The following is a 14,102-nucleotide window of genomic DNA, read 5'->3' on the forward strand; positions in this document are numbered from 1 at the left end:
TCGAATGTGGCCTTGATATCACTTTCACCCCACCTTTAGAATTCAGATTCTGCTTGATAACACTGTTGTTGACACCTTACATGTTGAAATACATGAGAGTGGAAGAGCTACTCAGCAAGTGCCAAGGAGAGTGTTAGCTGCCCTCAAGTCCAGCCTGAATGACAGGATTCGCAACTTGAAGCAGCGAACCTGGAAATTGTATCAGAGGATCTCAATGAAACTTGAAGAGACTTGCTACCCCAAGCCAACCACTGAAAAATTTATTTTCCACAACTTATTAAGGCAAAGGTTTTTAATAGCCCCAGTGTGAAGGATGGGTATTAGCACGTGAAGCTGGAGAAAGCAGCAGTTTCTAACTACATTCTGATGCCAGTTAGGAGATGTACAGATTGTCGTATATACTGTTAGGCATTTCTGTGGCTCCAGAAGAAAATCAAAGTAGATGGCACAGTGGTTCCTGAATTGGAAGCTGTTGTGGATTATCTGCTTGAATCATAGAATCGTAGAATCCCTACAGTGTGGAAACAGGCCCTTCAGCTCAACAAGTCCACACCAACACTCCGAAGACTATCCCACCCAAACCAATTCCCCATTACTCCTCATTTATCCCTGACTAATGCACCTAACCTACATATCCCTGAACACTATGGGCAATTCAACATTGCCAATTCCTCTAACTTGCACATCTCTGGATTGACAATTTAGCATTTGGATTCACCTAACCTGCACATCTTGAAACAACAATGGGAAAAGCCAGCAGCGACCATGATCAGAATCTCATATAACTCCTAGAGATAGCTCTCCACTTAAACCTGAAGCTGGACAAGGAAAAGATGTGTTTGATGATGCGTGAACTCAAGTACACAGGTGATATACAGGCAGCAAAAACACTGCACCTGGATCCTGCCATGGAGAGAGATGGAGCACAGAAGCAGTGGTCAATAATCATGAAAACTGCGCAACAATTTGCTGGATTTGTGAACTATTTAGAACAGTTTTTTGCCTGATTTGTCATCAGTGTACAAACTTCGTGCAAACTCAATGCTGAGGATGTGAAGGTGTTGGGGCACAGAACGAGAAACGGCTTTGACTAGAATCAAACATTAGTGATAACAACATCCGTGCTGAGGTATTATGATGTCTATTGTTATGGACTAGGCCAGACCACTCAAAATATTCTTGGGCAGGCAATCCAGACTGTAACTTTGCAATTTGTTTCGCCAAGTGTACAGTGAGAATTACCCGGAGTGAGGTAGCGAGGTTGACTACAAGATTTTAAAACAGACAGAAATTTATTCACAAGATTAAACAATGAAATACAAAGAACAGAATAAAGAACCCCCACAGAACTCAGTCTATCCAAACTAGACTTACGTATGCTATTCTGAATACAAACAACAGTCCCAATAAGTAGACCCCCTTTAAAACACAGTACAAAAAAGGATCAGATGCTTACAGGTTGAAGTAAGAAGGGAGAGAAGAGAGAGTCTTCACACAGCTCAATTTTGAACTCTCAACCAGTTCTGGACTGAACTAAACTGGTCAGTTAGAGAACTGACCACTCCCCTTTCCTTCTACAGGTCACTTCTAAAACATGACCATTTTGGCTTAAAGTCTCATCTGTTTACATATAAACGAAAGACCTCTCAAAATCCTTTCCATCTCTGTCCCAAACTAGAGTCTGGATTGGTTTATTGTTCCTCTGACAAAAAAATCAAGGACAGAGTCTCCTTGACCCAAGGAACAGCTTTTAAAAATAAAAGGACTAGCTTTGTGACACTATTATGAAATCATCTTGAGGTGCGACACTATGCCATAGGGATTGGAGCAACCTTTGATCTGCAAGAATAACTAGTTCCAGATGCACTCGAGGCATTAATGTAAACTGAACCATGTCATGTTCAGGTAGCAAAAGAATGCCTGGCAATTGTGTTTGCTTGTTAGCATTTTAATTAGTAATTAATTAAGCAATCTTTGTTTAAACCGGCACCTTAGGGAACAACATTCTTGATAAACTGGCAAACATTATAGACCTGAGATACCGGAGGTTGACAGCATTGCTGCAATCTCTGTAATGTTTGAGTGGTCAGCTGAAGGTGTGAGTAAAAAGGCTATCTGTAATAAATGTTATTTAAGTTGCACTGTTATTTGGTTTATGCTGTAAATAAAGTCTAACAGTAATGGGGATATGCCCTGCATTGTGTTTCCATTACTGAGTGCATGTTTTTATATTGATTGCGTGGACCTCTTGATCAACCGGAATGTCATACAATTGGTCCTATTGATGCCAATTAGTAAAGCATTTGCTGTGCCCAAATCAGGAGAGACTAAATAATTAAAAGCCACTGCAAAATTTCATCCTCCAATCACCTCTGTCTATTCCAAAGCATCGGAAAAGCATTTTTTGCAGTGACATCACCTGGATATGGCAAGGAGAACAGATGTACATTGCTGAGAGCAGCACTCCCTATGGAGAAAACTGAGGGTGATAAGACAGAGTATGAAATCCTCCGGATTCAACAAGAAGCAACAGCTCAATATATTGTACAAGCCACCAACCCAGCAGAGACAGTGAATTTAAGAGTCAAGCGCCTTGCTTAAATGAGCAAACGGTGTAACAAAATGCAGCTGTCCAAGTGCTGCAAGATGTTCGGATGAAAAGATGGCCCATAAGTATCAAGGACAAATCTATTGCTGTGAGAGAGTATTGGGCAAAGAGATGAAGTGACAGACTCTGTATTGTGTACAAAGGAAATAACTGTCGTTCTTTCTGAACAGATGAGAAAATACACGCTGAAGCACCTTCATGCTGAACATGAAGGGATTGAGGCGAGAGAGGCAAGAGAAATGGTTCTACCGGTCAAACATGAACATGGATGTTAAGAACCAAACTAGTGGCTTAGTGCTTGCAGTGAAAAGTAAGTTTGTAGCAAATAACAATCCAACTGGAGAAGCTGTTCCTTCACCTTATACAACTGGTCAGGAAGAGGTCATGTTACCACCAGCACAATACAGAATGGCTATTCTCTTCTGCACCACAGTGAGGGAAATGGACCTGCAACGACAACTACAGTAGTGAGTAGAGTGGGTTCTTTCTTGATTGTATGTTTTTTGAGATATGCCTCTTGATTAAACTTAAAATATAAGCCGTAACTATTAATCTAACCTGGGGCAGTGTTTTGTAGAGGAATAAGATGGTGTTATTTTCTGCGTCTGTAGATTGTGAAGGAGCAAAAATGGCTTTTAGAAGGGTGTGATATGTGCTTCTTGTCAGATGTGGGGGTTTGAAGAGAGTTTAAGGGTTACTGCGGATTATATCTGCAATAAATGCTGTTAGTTGCGAATCTTATCAGATCGAATGGATTGGTTGGAGAGACAGTTAGAAGCGATGAGGAATTTGCAACAGCAATAGTATGTGATGGATAGCAGTTATAGGAAGGGGGGAATGTCTCAGATACAGTCACATAGATGGGTTAATTCCAGGAAAGGTAAGAGAGGTAGGCAGCTAGTGCAGGTGTGTTCTGTGGCTATACCCATTTCAAACAAGTATGCTGTTTTGGAAAATATAGGGGGTAATGGATTCTCAGGGGAATGTAGCACGAACAGCCAAGTTTCTGGTATTGAGACTGGCTCTAATGCAAGAGGGATACCTCGGGTTCCAAGAGATCAATTGTGTTAGGAGATTCTCTAGTCCGAGGTACAGACAGACGTTTCTGTGGCCAGCAGTGAAAAATCAGAATGGTGTGTTGCTTCCCTGGTGCCAGGATAAAGGATGTCTCTGAGAGGGTGCAGAATGTTCTCAAGGGGGAGAGGGGCCAGCAAGAGGTCATTGTACACATTGGAATCAAAAGCATAGGAAGGGAAAAGGTTGAGATTCTGAAAGGAGATTACAGAGAGTTAGGCAGGAATTTAAAAAGGAGGTCCTCGAGAGTAGTAATATCTGGAATACTCCCGGTGCTACGAGCTAGTGAGGGCAGGAGTAGGAGGATAGGGCAGATGAATGCATGGCTGAGGAGCTGGTGTATGGGAGAAGGATTCACATTTTTGTATCATTGGAATCTCTTTTGGGGTAGAAGTGACCTGTACAAGGAGGGGGGTGGGGCCCAGGGAGATAGTGAGGAAAGCGATCAATCTGAGACTGGTACAGCTGAGAACAGAAAGAGACAAATGGTCAGAGCAGGCAGGGACAAGATAGGACTAATAAATTAAACTGCATTTATTTCAATGCAGGGGGCCTAACAGGGAAGGCAGATGAACTCAGGGCATGGTTAGGAACATGGGATTGGGATATCATAGCAATTACAGAAACATGGCTCAGGGCTGGGTAGGTCTGGCAGCTTAATGTTCCAGGATACAAATGCTACAGGAAGGATAGAAAGGGAGGCAAGAGAGGAGGGGGAGTGGCGTTTTTGATAAGGGATAGCATTACAGCTGTGCTGAGGGAGGATATTCCCGGAAATACATCCAGGGAAGTTATTTGGGTAGAACTGAGAAATAAGAAAGGGATGATCACCTTATTGGGATTGTATTATAGACCCCCCAATAGTCAGAGGGAAATTGAGAAACAAACTTGTAAGGAGATCTCAGCTATCTGTAAGAATAATACGATGGTTATGGTGGGGGATTTTAACTTTCCAAACATAGATTGGGACTGCCATAGTGTTAAGGGTTTAGATGAAGGGGAATTTGTTGAGTGTGTACAAGAAAATTTTCTGATTCAGTATGTGGATGTACCTACTAGAGAAGGTACAAAACTTGACCTACTCTTGGGAAATAAGGCAGGGCAGGTGACTGAGGTGCCAGTGGGGGAGCACTTTGGGGCCAGTGATCATAATTTCATTAGATTTAAAATAGTGATGGAAAATGATAGACCAGATCTAAAAGTTGAAGTTCTAAATTGGAGAAAGGCCAATTTTGACAGTGTCTTCAGAAGGTCGATGCAGATTCAATGGGCTGAATGGCCTTTTTTTCCATTGTAGGGATTCTATTCTATGACACAAGTTGTATGTTGTATGACTTCATTTGACACCAGTTGCTGGTAATTGCTTGAGGACTCAACATGTTCACTCTGGTGTGCTACCTAAACCTGAAAGCTCTTTAAAGCTGGAATCTAACAGTGCTGGGATAGGTAGCCTCAATTTGAGGTAGGGATAGGGATGCTCCAGTTGCCTTCAATAGGCTAGGGATGGGAGCAATGTTTGGAAACTGCAGCTCTCTGCTATTGTTCAGTATTACTCTGCTCGTTGCTGTTAGCACTCCCTTGGAATCAAAGATGGTAACCTTTGACAGAGCTCCGACTGATGGACTAATTAGTAAAGTTAGGTCACATGGGATTCAGGGTGAGCTTGCCAATTGGATACATGATTGGCATAACCACTAGAGAATGGTGGTACAAAGTTGCTTTTTAGACTGCAGGCCTGTCACCAGTGGTGCTCCTCAGGGATTGGTTCTGGGTCCTCTTTTATTTGTCATCGATATAAATTATTTTTATGACAGTATAGAAAGTGTAGTTATTGTTTGTGGATGACTCTAAAATTGGTGGCTTAGGCGACAGTGAATGAGGTTTTCTAAGATTACACAGGGATATTGATCAAATAGGTCAATGGGCTCAAAAATGGCAGAAGGTGTTCAATCTGGATAAATGTGAGGTATTACATTTTGCTGCAACAAACAGGGGCAGGACTTATACAATTAATGGTAGGGCCTTGGATAGTATTGTAGAACAGAGGGACCTAGGGATGAAGGAACATAATTCCTTGAAGTTTGTGTCACATATGGTTGGGTGTGTTAAAAAGGCTTGCCTTTATTGCTCAATCCTTTGAGTGTAGGAGATGGGAAGTCATGTTGAGGTTGTACAGGACATTGGTGAGACCTGTTCTGGGGTACTGTGAGTGTTCTGGTCGCCCTGTTATAGGAAGGATATTATTAAGCTAGAGAGGGTTCAGAAGAGATTTACCAGGATGTAGATGGGTATGGAATGTTTGAGTTAAAAAGAGAGGCTGAATAGGCTGGGAGATTGTCTATTTGAGCATAGAAGGTTGAGAGGTGACCTTATAGAGGTTTATAAATTCCTGAGGGGTATAGGTAGAGTTAATGGTAGTTGTCTTTTCCCCAGGATGAGGGATTTCAAAACTAAGGGACACATTTTTAAGGTGAGAAGAGAAACACTTTAAAAAGACATGGGGGCAACATATTTACATAGAAGATGGTTAGTGTGTGGAGTGAACTTCCAGTGGAAGTGGTGAATGCTGGCATGGTTACAATGTTTAAAAGGCAGTTAGATATGTACATAAATAGGAAAGGTTTGGAGGGATATGGGTCAGGAGCAGGCAGATGGGACTAGTTTAGTTTGGGATTATGTTTGGCATGGACTGGTTGGACTGAAGGGTCTGTTTTTGTGCTGTATGCACTATGACTGTGTGATGTTGATCAGGCTACATGAGTCTTCGGGTGACTGAGAAGACCAGTTTTGGATGACAAGTATTTCTATAGTGGAGGCACCTTGTTTCCAGAAAAAATGGAATTCACAGCTCAGAATTGTCTTCCTTCTCTTTCCTCTGTGGCCATTTCACCTTGTGGAAGCTGTGCTGACCCTTGAAGTGACTTATGCTTTGATGGATCGGGCCTACTATAATGAAAGTGTGGTACCTTCAGTCAGTGGTGTCAATGCCTTAGGATGATCTTGTGCATATCCTTATGCTTTTTCCTTCAGCTACCCTGGAACTTGGTCAACAGAGAGTGAAAACCTGCTGAGGGAGGCAGTCTTTGGGTAGCTGTATACAATGACCCATCTGTCGGAGTTAGTTCTTCAGAAACAGATCTTGGATGCTGGTGCATGTGGTTTCAAGGGGGATATATCCCCCTCGGTCATGACCTCTCATTTTGTTCCCAGGATTCGAAACAGGCACCAATGGGGGCAGCTCTCAAGGGTCTTGTCTTGATGGGTATACTGTTGAGGAACATGATCAGCCTTGGCAATATTCATTGCCAAATGTTGGCCCTGAATTGCAACCATTTGAATGAAGTATCGTCAATATAACAAGTGATGTGGAACTGGATCTAACAAATTGACAGCACTTTTTAGAAGGAAGGAGGTGCAAATTGAATGGCGCCTGGGGATGGAAGATTAATATTAAAGGATGCTTTTATTATGCCTGTTATCCCCATTTTCCAAATACAATTCTTTTTTGACACTAGTTGAAGGAGTCTGAAATGTGTTGTTCAATGAATGATTTACTTGAAGCCATTGAGATGTTCAACTGGTAAAATCAGTATTCATTCCTATGGGCTTGATAATTTGTAACAAAGTGACTGATTCATTGCAATTTGCTCATTCCCAGTTGCTTAATACAATTCTGTGGTCAACATAAGTGACATTATTTTCAATAGTCATAAATTGTACCTTAATGTCAACTAGCAGTTATAGAAGTTTCTTTCCATTTGTCAGACAAGCACTTCTAAACCATCAGGTACATTAAAAATTCTTATAGTAACAGCATTTTTGTGGCTTGGTTCACATCGATGTTTGAGTGAACACGGCAGAAATATTGGGCAAGGTGATTGCACATTGTCCTTTTACATTTTAAACACATTCAGCACATTTTGAGACCTGTGTGCTGGTGGGTCAGTTGTTTCACCTCCTGTCAGAAAATACAAACCGACAAATGAAAAGTACTAGCAGTTTAGAATCAGCGGCTCCAGGCTGGTGTTGAATTTCAGATGTAATATTAACCACAGAAAAAATTGATGCATTTCCAGCAACGTTAGAACATAGAACATAGAACATAGAACAATACAGCACAGAACAGGCCCTTCAGCCCACGATGTTGTGCCGAACATTTGTTCTAGCTTAAGCACCTATCCATGTACCTATCCAATTGCCGCTTAAAGGTCACCAAAGATTCTGACTCTACCACTCCCACAGGCAGCGATTTCCATGTCCCCACCACTCTCTGGGTAAAGAACCCACCCCTGACATCTCCCCTATACCTTCCACCCTTCACCTTAAATTTATGTCCCCTTGTAACACTCTGTTGCACCCGGGGAAAAAGTTTCTGACTGTCGACTCTATCTATTCCTCTGATCATCTTATAAACCTCTATCAAGTCACCCCTCATCCTTCGCCGTTCCAATGAGAAAAGACCTAGCACTCTCAACCTATCCTCGTACGACCTATTCTCCATTCCAGGCAACATCCTGGTAAATCTTCTCTGCACCCTCTCCAAAGCTTCCACATCTTTCCTAAAGTGAGGCGACCAGAACTGCACACAGTATTCCAAATGTGGCCTAACCAAAGTCCTGTACAGTTGCAACATCACTTCACGACTCTTGAATTCAATCCCTCTGCTAATGAACGCTAATACACCATACGCCTTCTTACAAGCTCTATCCACCTGAGTGGCAACTATCAAAGACCTATGAACATAGACCCCAAGATCTCTCTGTTCCTCCATCTCACTAAGAACCCTACCATTAACCCTGTATTCCGCATTCTTATTTGTCTTTCCAAAATGGACAACCTCACACTTGGCAGGGTTGAACTCCATCTGCCACTCCTCAGCCCAGCTCTGCATCATATCCAAGTCCCTTTGCAGCCGACAAGAGCACTCCACACTATCCACAACTCCACCAATCTTCATATCATCTGCAAATTTACTGACCCACCCTTCGACTATATGTATGTTTTGGCAAAAATCCATTGAAATATGATGGGTTTAGGATGAAATGTTCCCTCTACTGTATATTTACTGAATAAAAATGACATGTAACCAAATATAGATAGACGATAAATGCAACAAGTGGACTTGTCAGTAAAGCAGATTAAAACTGAAACTTGCTTTCTGCATAACCTGAATTTACTTTTCATTTGAACTTTCTATTGCTTTCAGCAAATAAAGGCATGATGAAAGAAACTCACAATTCATTCAGGATGCTCCATATTGCCTCCATATTTTTAAATGTCACCAGTTCAGAGCTGCCCAAACTAGAGAAAGTCATCCATTGAAGTGTTGAGCCCATGAATGGGTGGAAGGATGAGTAGCTAAATGATTCCATTGAGTTACATTAAGTTATAGAGTAACGGAAATAGACCCTTTGGTCCATCTCCTCCATGCCGACCAAATATCCAAGCCTAATCTAGTCCCATTTGCCAGCACTTGGCCCATATCCCTCAAAACCCTTCCTATTCATATACCCATCCAGATGCCTTTAAAATATTGTAATTGTACCAGCCTCCACTACTTCCTCTGGCAGCTCATTCCATATATGCACCACCCTCAGCATGAAAAAGTTGGCTCTCAGGTCCCTTTTATTTCTTTCCCCTCTCACCTTAAACCTATGCCCTCTGGTTTTGGAGTCCCAACCCCTATGAAAAAGATCTACTTATAAAAGTTATTAAAGTTTACTTATGGTTTGTTATTTGAGCTATTTGAGATGGGAAAACGAAATATTGGCTGTGTGGGATGAAGGTGTCAGGGTAGCCTTGTGTGGGATGACAGGCAGTTATACTTGATTTTCCTGGCCTGAAGATACAGTGAATGGAGTAATCCAATCTTTGTTCCCATTCCAGTTTGTTAGCCCATGATTCTTTGGTGAAAGTATGAGGATGCCTGGAATTAGCTGGAACACAATTTGTACGTTGAAGCCAGTGGTTAAATATTTAACATTGGCTAAGCTTAGAATCTAATGAATCGTCAGTTGGGAAAAGCACTGAAGCTAGGATAAATAGAATTCCCGCTGAAGGAATTCAGCATAAAGCTCAGTTAAAACTGAGAGATAAGCTCAGAGGAAGAAAAGTAAAAAATCAAATTCTCAGATTTGGCTGCACAATTCTGCAGACGCTGGAGATCATGAAATAAAAGCAGTAAGTGCTGGAAAGACTCTGGTCTGGCTGTACGTGCTGAGAGAGAGAAACAGAGTCAACATTTCAAGAATTTCATTAGAGCTTCTGATGGAAGGTCACTGACCTGAAACATTAACACTGCCCCTCAAATTGAAGTCACAATCATTTTTCAATTGTGAACCTTCAGAATTATTAATGCTTCATTTTCATTGGAGGATCATTGAACATCTTTACATGAAGAAGGAGGTCTTGTTATGATAATTATAATCAGTTAAATTAGACCATTAGTAGAATTTAACAAAGTACCAAAAATAAAGTGATTTGATGTCTTGAATATAAGTTTGAAAATAAATCACTAGGAATAATTTTTTGTGACAAATTGACGCACTGATTTGGTAAAATGTTAATTCACTGACAGCTGCGCTGTGCTTTCATCACATATACTTTACACACCATTACAGATAACAAACAACTTTGAATAGTTTATCAGAGTGAATCACTAAATCCTCAGAAGTCTAACAAACAGTTTGATAGTTAAATCTTATTTAACGGGGAATCAATATATTGGAACCATTAGCAGAGGGACTGAAGGAAGGGCTGCATTTTTATCTTTGCTGCACATTTGCAGTTCTGGAAAACTGGACTTGCTGTGGACTTTCAGAAAGTAAAAATTCGAAGGGCGATATTTCTAATTGCTGTCCCAATAAAGATTATATTGCAAGTTCTTTTTGAAGAAAAGAGAAACTCCTGGCAAATTCTCTCCATACTTTTATCTACTGTCAGCCAAAGTTCTGTTGTCCTCCTAGAGGTTGATATCTTTAATCATCTTTATTATTGCACAGCTCTGGAGCAGGTGGTACTTGAACCTGGGACTTCTGGCCCAGAGGTAGAGACATTACTACTCTGTCATGAGATCCTAAAGGGAGTGCAACATGAACTGAGTCTGTAATCTTCTGGGGAAAAGGCAGGAAACTGGACGTGAGGCATGTTGGCTAATTATGGTCCTACTGAATGGCAGAGCAGGCTTGAGGGGCTGAATGGCCTTCCCCATTCCTATTTCTTATGGTCTTATGACATCACAAACCCTACCAAAGTCAGACTCCTTCCCATTGGGCCATGTGACCACTGGATGAATAGTTTTTAATCCAACTGTTTCGGCATGTTATGACACATCCCCAGGGAAGGTGGGACTTGAACCTGGATCAAAGGTAGATACGCTGTAATTGTACCACCAGACCCTTCGAAAACCTGTCAGCAATGCAATGGCACATCTCTGGGAGCAGTTGGGACGTGAACCTGGGCCTTTGAGGTTTAGAGTCAGGGATATTACCATTGGACCACAAGAGGCTTTCACGAAGAAATTGGAGCCTGACCCCAGAGCCCTAGGCAACTCGCCCAAATAACCACGGAAAGTGCAGGCTAGAGGTAAGCCAGTAAAATTGTGGACAGCCACCTTGGGACGAGTCCCATTTGGTCTTGTTGCTGGGGAGCCTTTACAATTATGGGGTGTGGGGGAAACAGATGTGGAGTGATTGCCCATCTCCTTGGAGTATTATGCCGATGAGCTTAATTAAACATTAATGAGCCTTTTTAACCATAAAACAATGAAGCTGGGTCAGTGAATTTATTCCAGGCTGTAATTAGATGGATTTTTAGATAAGGGCAGACAGGAAAGTGGAGCTGAGAACACAAGCAGACATGCTCAAGATTTTATGGAATGGTGGAGTAGGCACAAAGGATTGAATGGCCTACCCTTGAATGGCTCCTAAATCCTATATTCCTGGGATTATAGAGCAGAAAACTCATTAACACAAAGAGGAGTCTGGGAGTAGGGTTGACTGACAATATGCTTGATTGTATGGCGGCCAATTGGGAAGAGGCGTGAGTTAAAGTCACCGAGATGGTTGAGCTGCCAGCCAATGTGGGCTTGGGCTCAGCGTTACATTCCGATACCCGTGGATTGGCCATTGCATCTCAAGGGGAAGGTGTGCAGTGCATGTTGGTTTGACCTCTGATTGCTGGAATGAGAGTCTGTCTGTCAACAGTCACCATTTGTCAGTAAATGGCAAATGTGGGTGTTTATGGTTTTGTCCCTAGAAAGGAGTCCCTGTGTATTCTGCAACATCCAATTTGATGTAAGACCATCTCCTTATCTACTGGGATGCTGAAGCTGGTGGAAATATTCAAGACATCTGGCCACATCTATAGGGTCAGAAGCAAAGGGTAAGTTCTTATAAAGGGTCTGAATGGTGACATTTGCAGCCACACTTTAAATAATCCTTTAAGTAGGGAGCAGATATTCAGGAAAGAGAAATCCCAGACCTTAATATATCCAAGATGTTTATAGCATATCAAAAACTTATTGAAATTGAGTAGGCTACTTGGAGGAAGCTAATATCAGACAGCTTCTTCCCCTCTGAAGTAGTTATGTGAATCACACAGACCTATCAGTGGGTTTGCTAGCCTGACCTCAGCACTGTGAATACTCCTGACCACAACTAGTTCTACGTCAGAGTTAAAAAGCTTCAGGGTGTGGATCCAACTGGGTCTCTTCAGGACAGCTGAGGGAGGAGGGGGATAGATGATAGTGGAGATGTCGGTTTTAGGTGCTCTGAGCAGTCAGAGGTTTGTAAATGAGTTTTGAAACGATAAGTAACTTGTATTTTATGGCATTTGTCATAACCTCAGAACACCTTAAAGCAATTCAAAATTGCTAAAGCACTTTGATTCTGTAATTATTGTTGTGTGATAGAGAAAGGCAGCAATTTGTACACAGCAAGATCCCACAGTGTAATAATGCTTTAGAAGAACAATTGGCCTTCATGAACCACCCTCTGTGGAAAACATTTCCCTCTCATGTCTTTTTTAAATCTCTCTCCTCTCACTTAAAAATGTGCCCTCGAGTCTCGAAATTCTCACATCTTAGGGAAAAAGACAACTACCATCAACTCTATCATTATTTCTTTTCATTATTTTATCAACTTCTTTCAGGTCACCTCTCGACCCCCTCCGCTCCAGCCCCAGCTTATCCAGCCTTTCTTTATAACTCATACCCTCTCTTTATATCGCTTTAAAGAGAATTCAAAGACCTGCTGTCCTGGAGCCAGATCCCAGCAGAGGAAAAAATAAGCACATGTGATCAATGATGTGTCGATCTCTTCATGTACGACAAGACACATAGATGCTTTTCACAATTGTGTAATTCTCTTTGTTGTGACAGCGATCCAACTGAGTGTTCTGGCCCTTTGGTCAGCAAGGCCTTGTGCATCTTTTGTGTGTTTCAACAGCTGAGCTTTGTTGCAGTTTCCATTAGACCAGGACTGTCATAGCACTAACTAACAAGAGAAGAGTGGAATTGTTGCTGGGTTGCAACCACTTCTGTAATCACTCAGTGATGAACAGTTTTAATATAAAGCTTAACAGCTGGGCGCTCTACTCCTGGAAGAGTTTAAAAATACGTTTTTGGGAATAGAATGAAGATAATGCACAAAAACAAAACAAAAAAACAAGTCATTCAACCATTTAGTGACTGATCCCCAAGTGAGCCATGTATAACTTCTTATATTGGAACTTCTTAAATGTGTCTTCTGAGGCTTGGCATTCATGAATCATCTGCATGTTTTGTTACTAAATCTAACATCCCCATTCTCAATGGCAGACATTGTGAACGCTTGTTAAGTGAGTCTGATTTGGGGGCATAAATACCAGAAGCTATTGTCTCACAGACTCACTAATGGCTGCTTGAGCTCTCGTAAAGCCAAACGGAATTGCTTGCTTTACAGTTTGGAGCCCAGTTGTAAATATGTCCATTAATCTGGTGTTTAGGATAGGGAGATGAAATGCTTTCACACAGTGTCTTTTTCTCAGTAGCTGGACAGCAGATGCCAGCAAGAATGAATAAATTTGTAAATCATCAGGGAGTGAATTCAGATTAATGGCTGTTTCTCCATCTCCCCCACCACCCTGATACGCTGGGGACGGCAGCACATGGATCTTTCATCTTTGCCTCGGGCATTAATTTTTAGCTGCTCTTGAAGGAAAAATTGAAAACTTAATCTAATGGAATTTTGGAGTGAGGTTATTAAAGATATTCATTTTCAGACTTGTCAAGTCTCAGTTTCAGTGAGGCTTGTGATTTTATTAAATAAAAATTTCCAGTGTGAAGATTAAGCTCGACTCTATTCATTTAACAGGTCTGTAAACTGTTTTCTGGCTTTATCTCAAGCTTGTTCTGATCTGAATTTACATATGCACCTTATAT

Source organism: Chiloscyllium plagiosum, unplaced genomic scaffold, assembly GCF_037043375.1.
Source record: "Chiloscyllium plagiosum isolate Xiang-an unplaced genomic scaffold, Cpla_swu_hap1 HiC_scaffold_31, whole genome shotgun sequence".
Taxonomy (NCBI): domain Eukaryota; kingdom Metazoa; phylum Chordata; class Chondrichthyes; order Orectolobiformes; family Hemiscylliidae; genus Chiloscyllium; species Chiloscyllium plagiosum.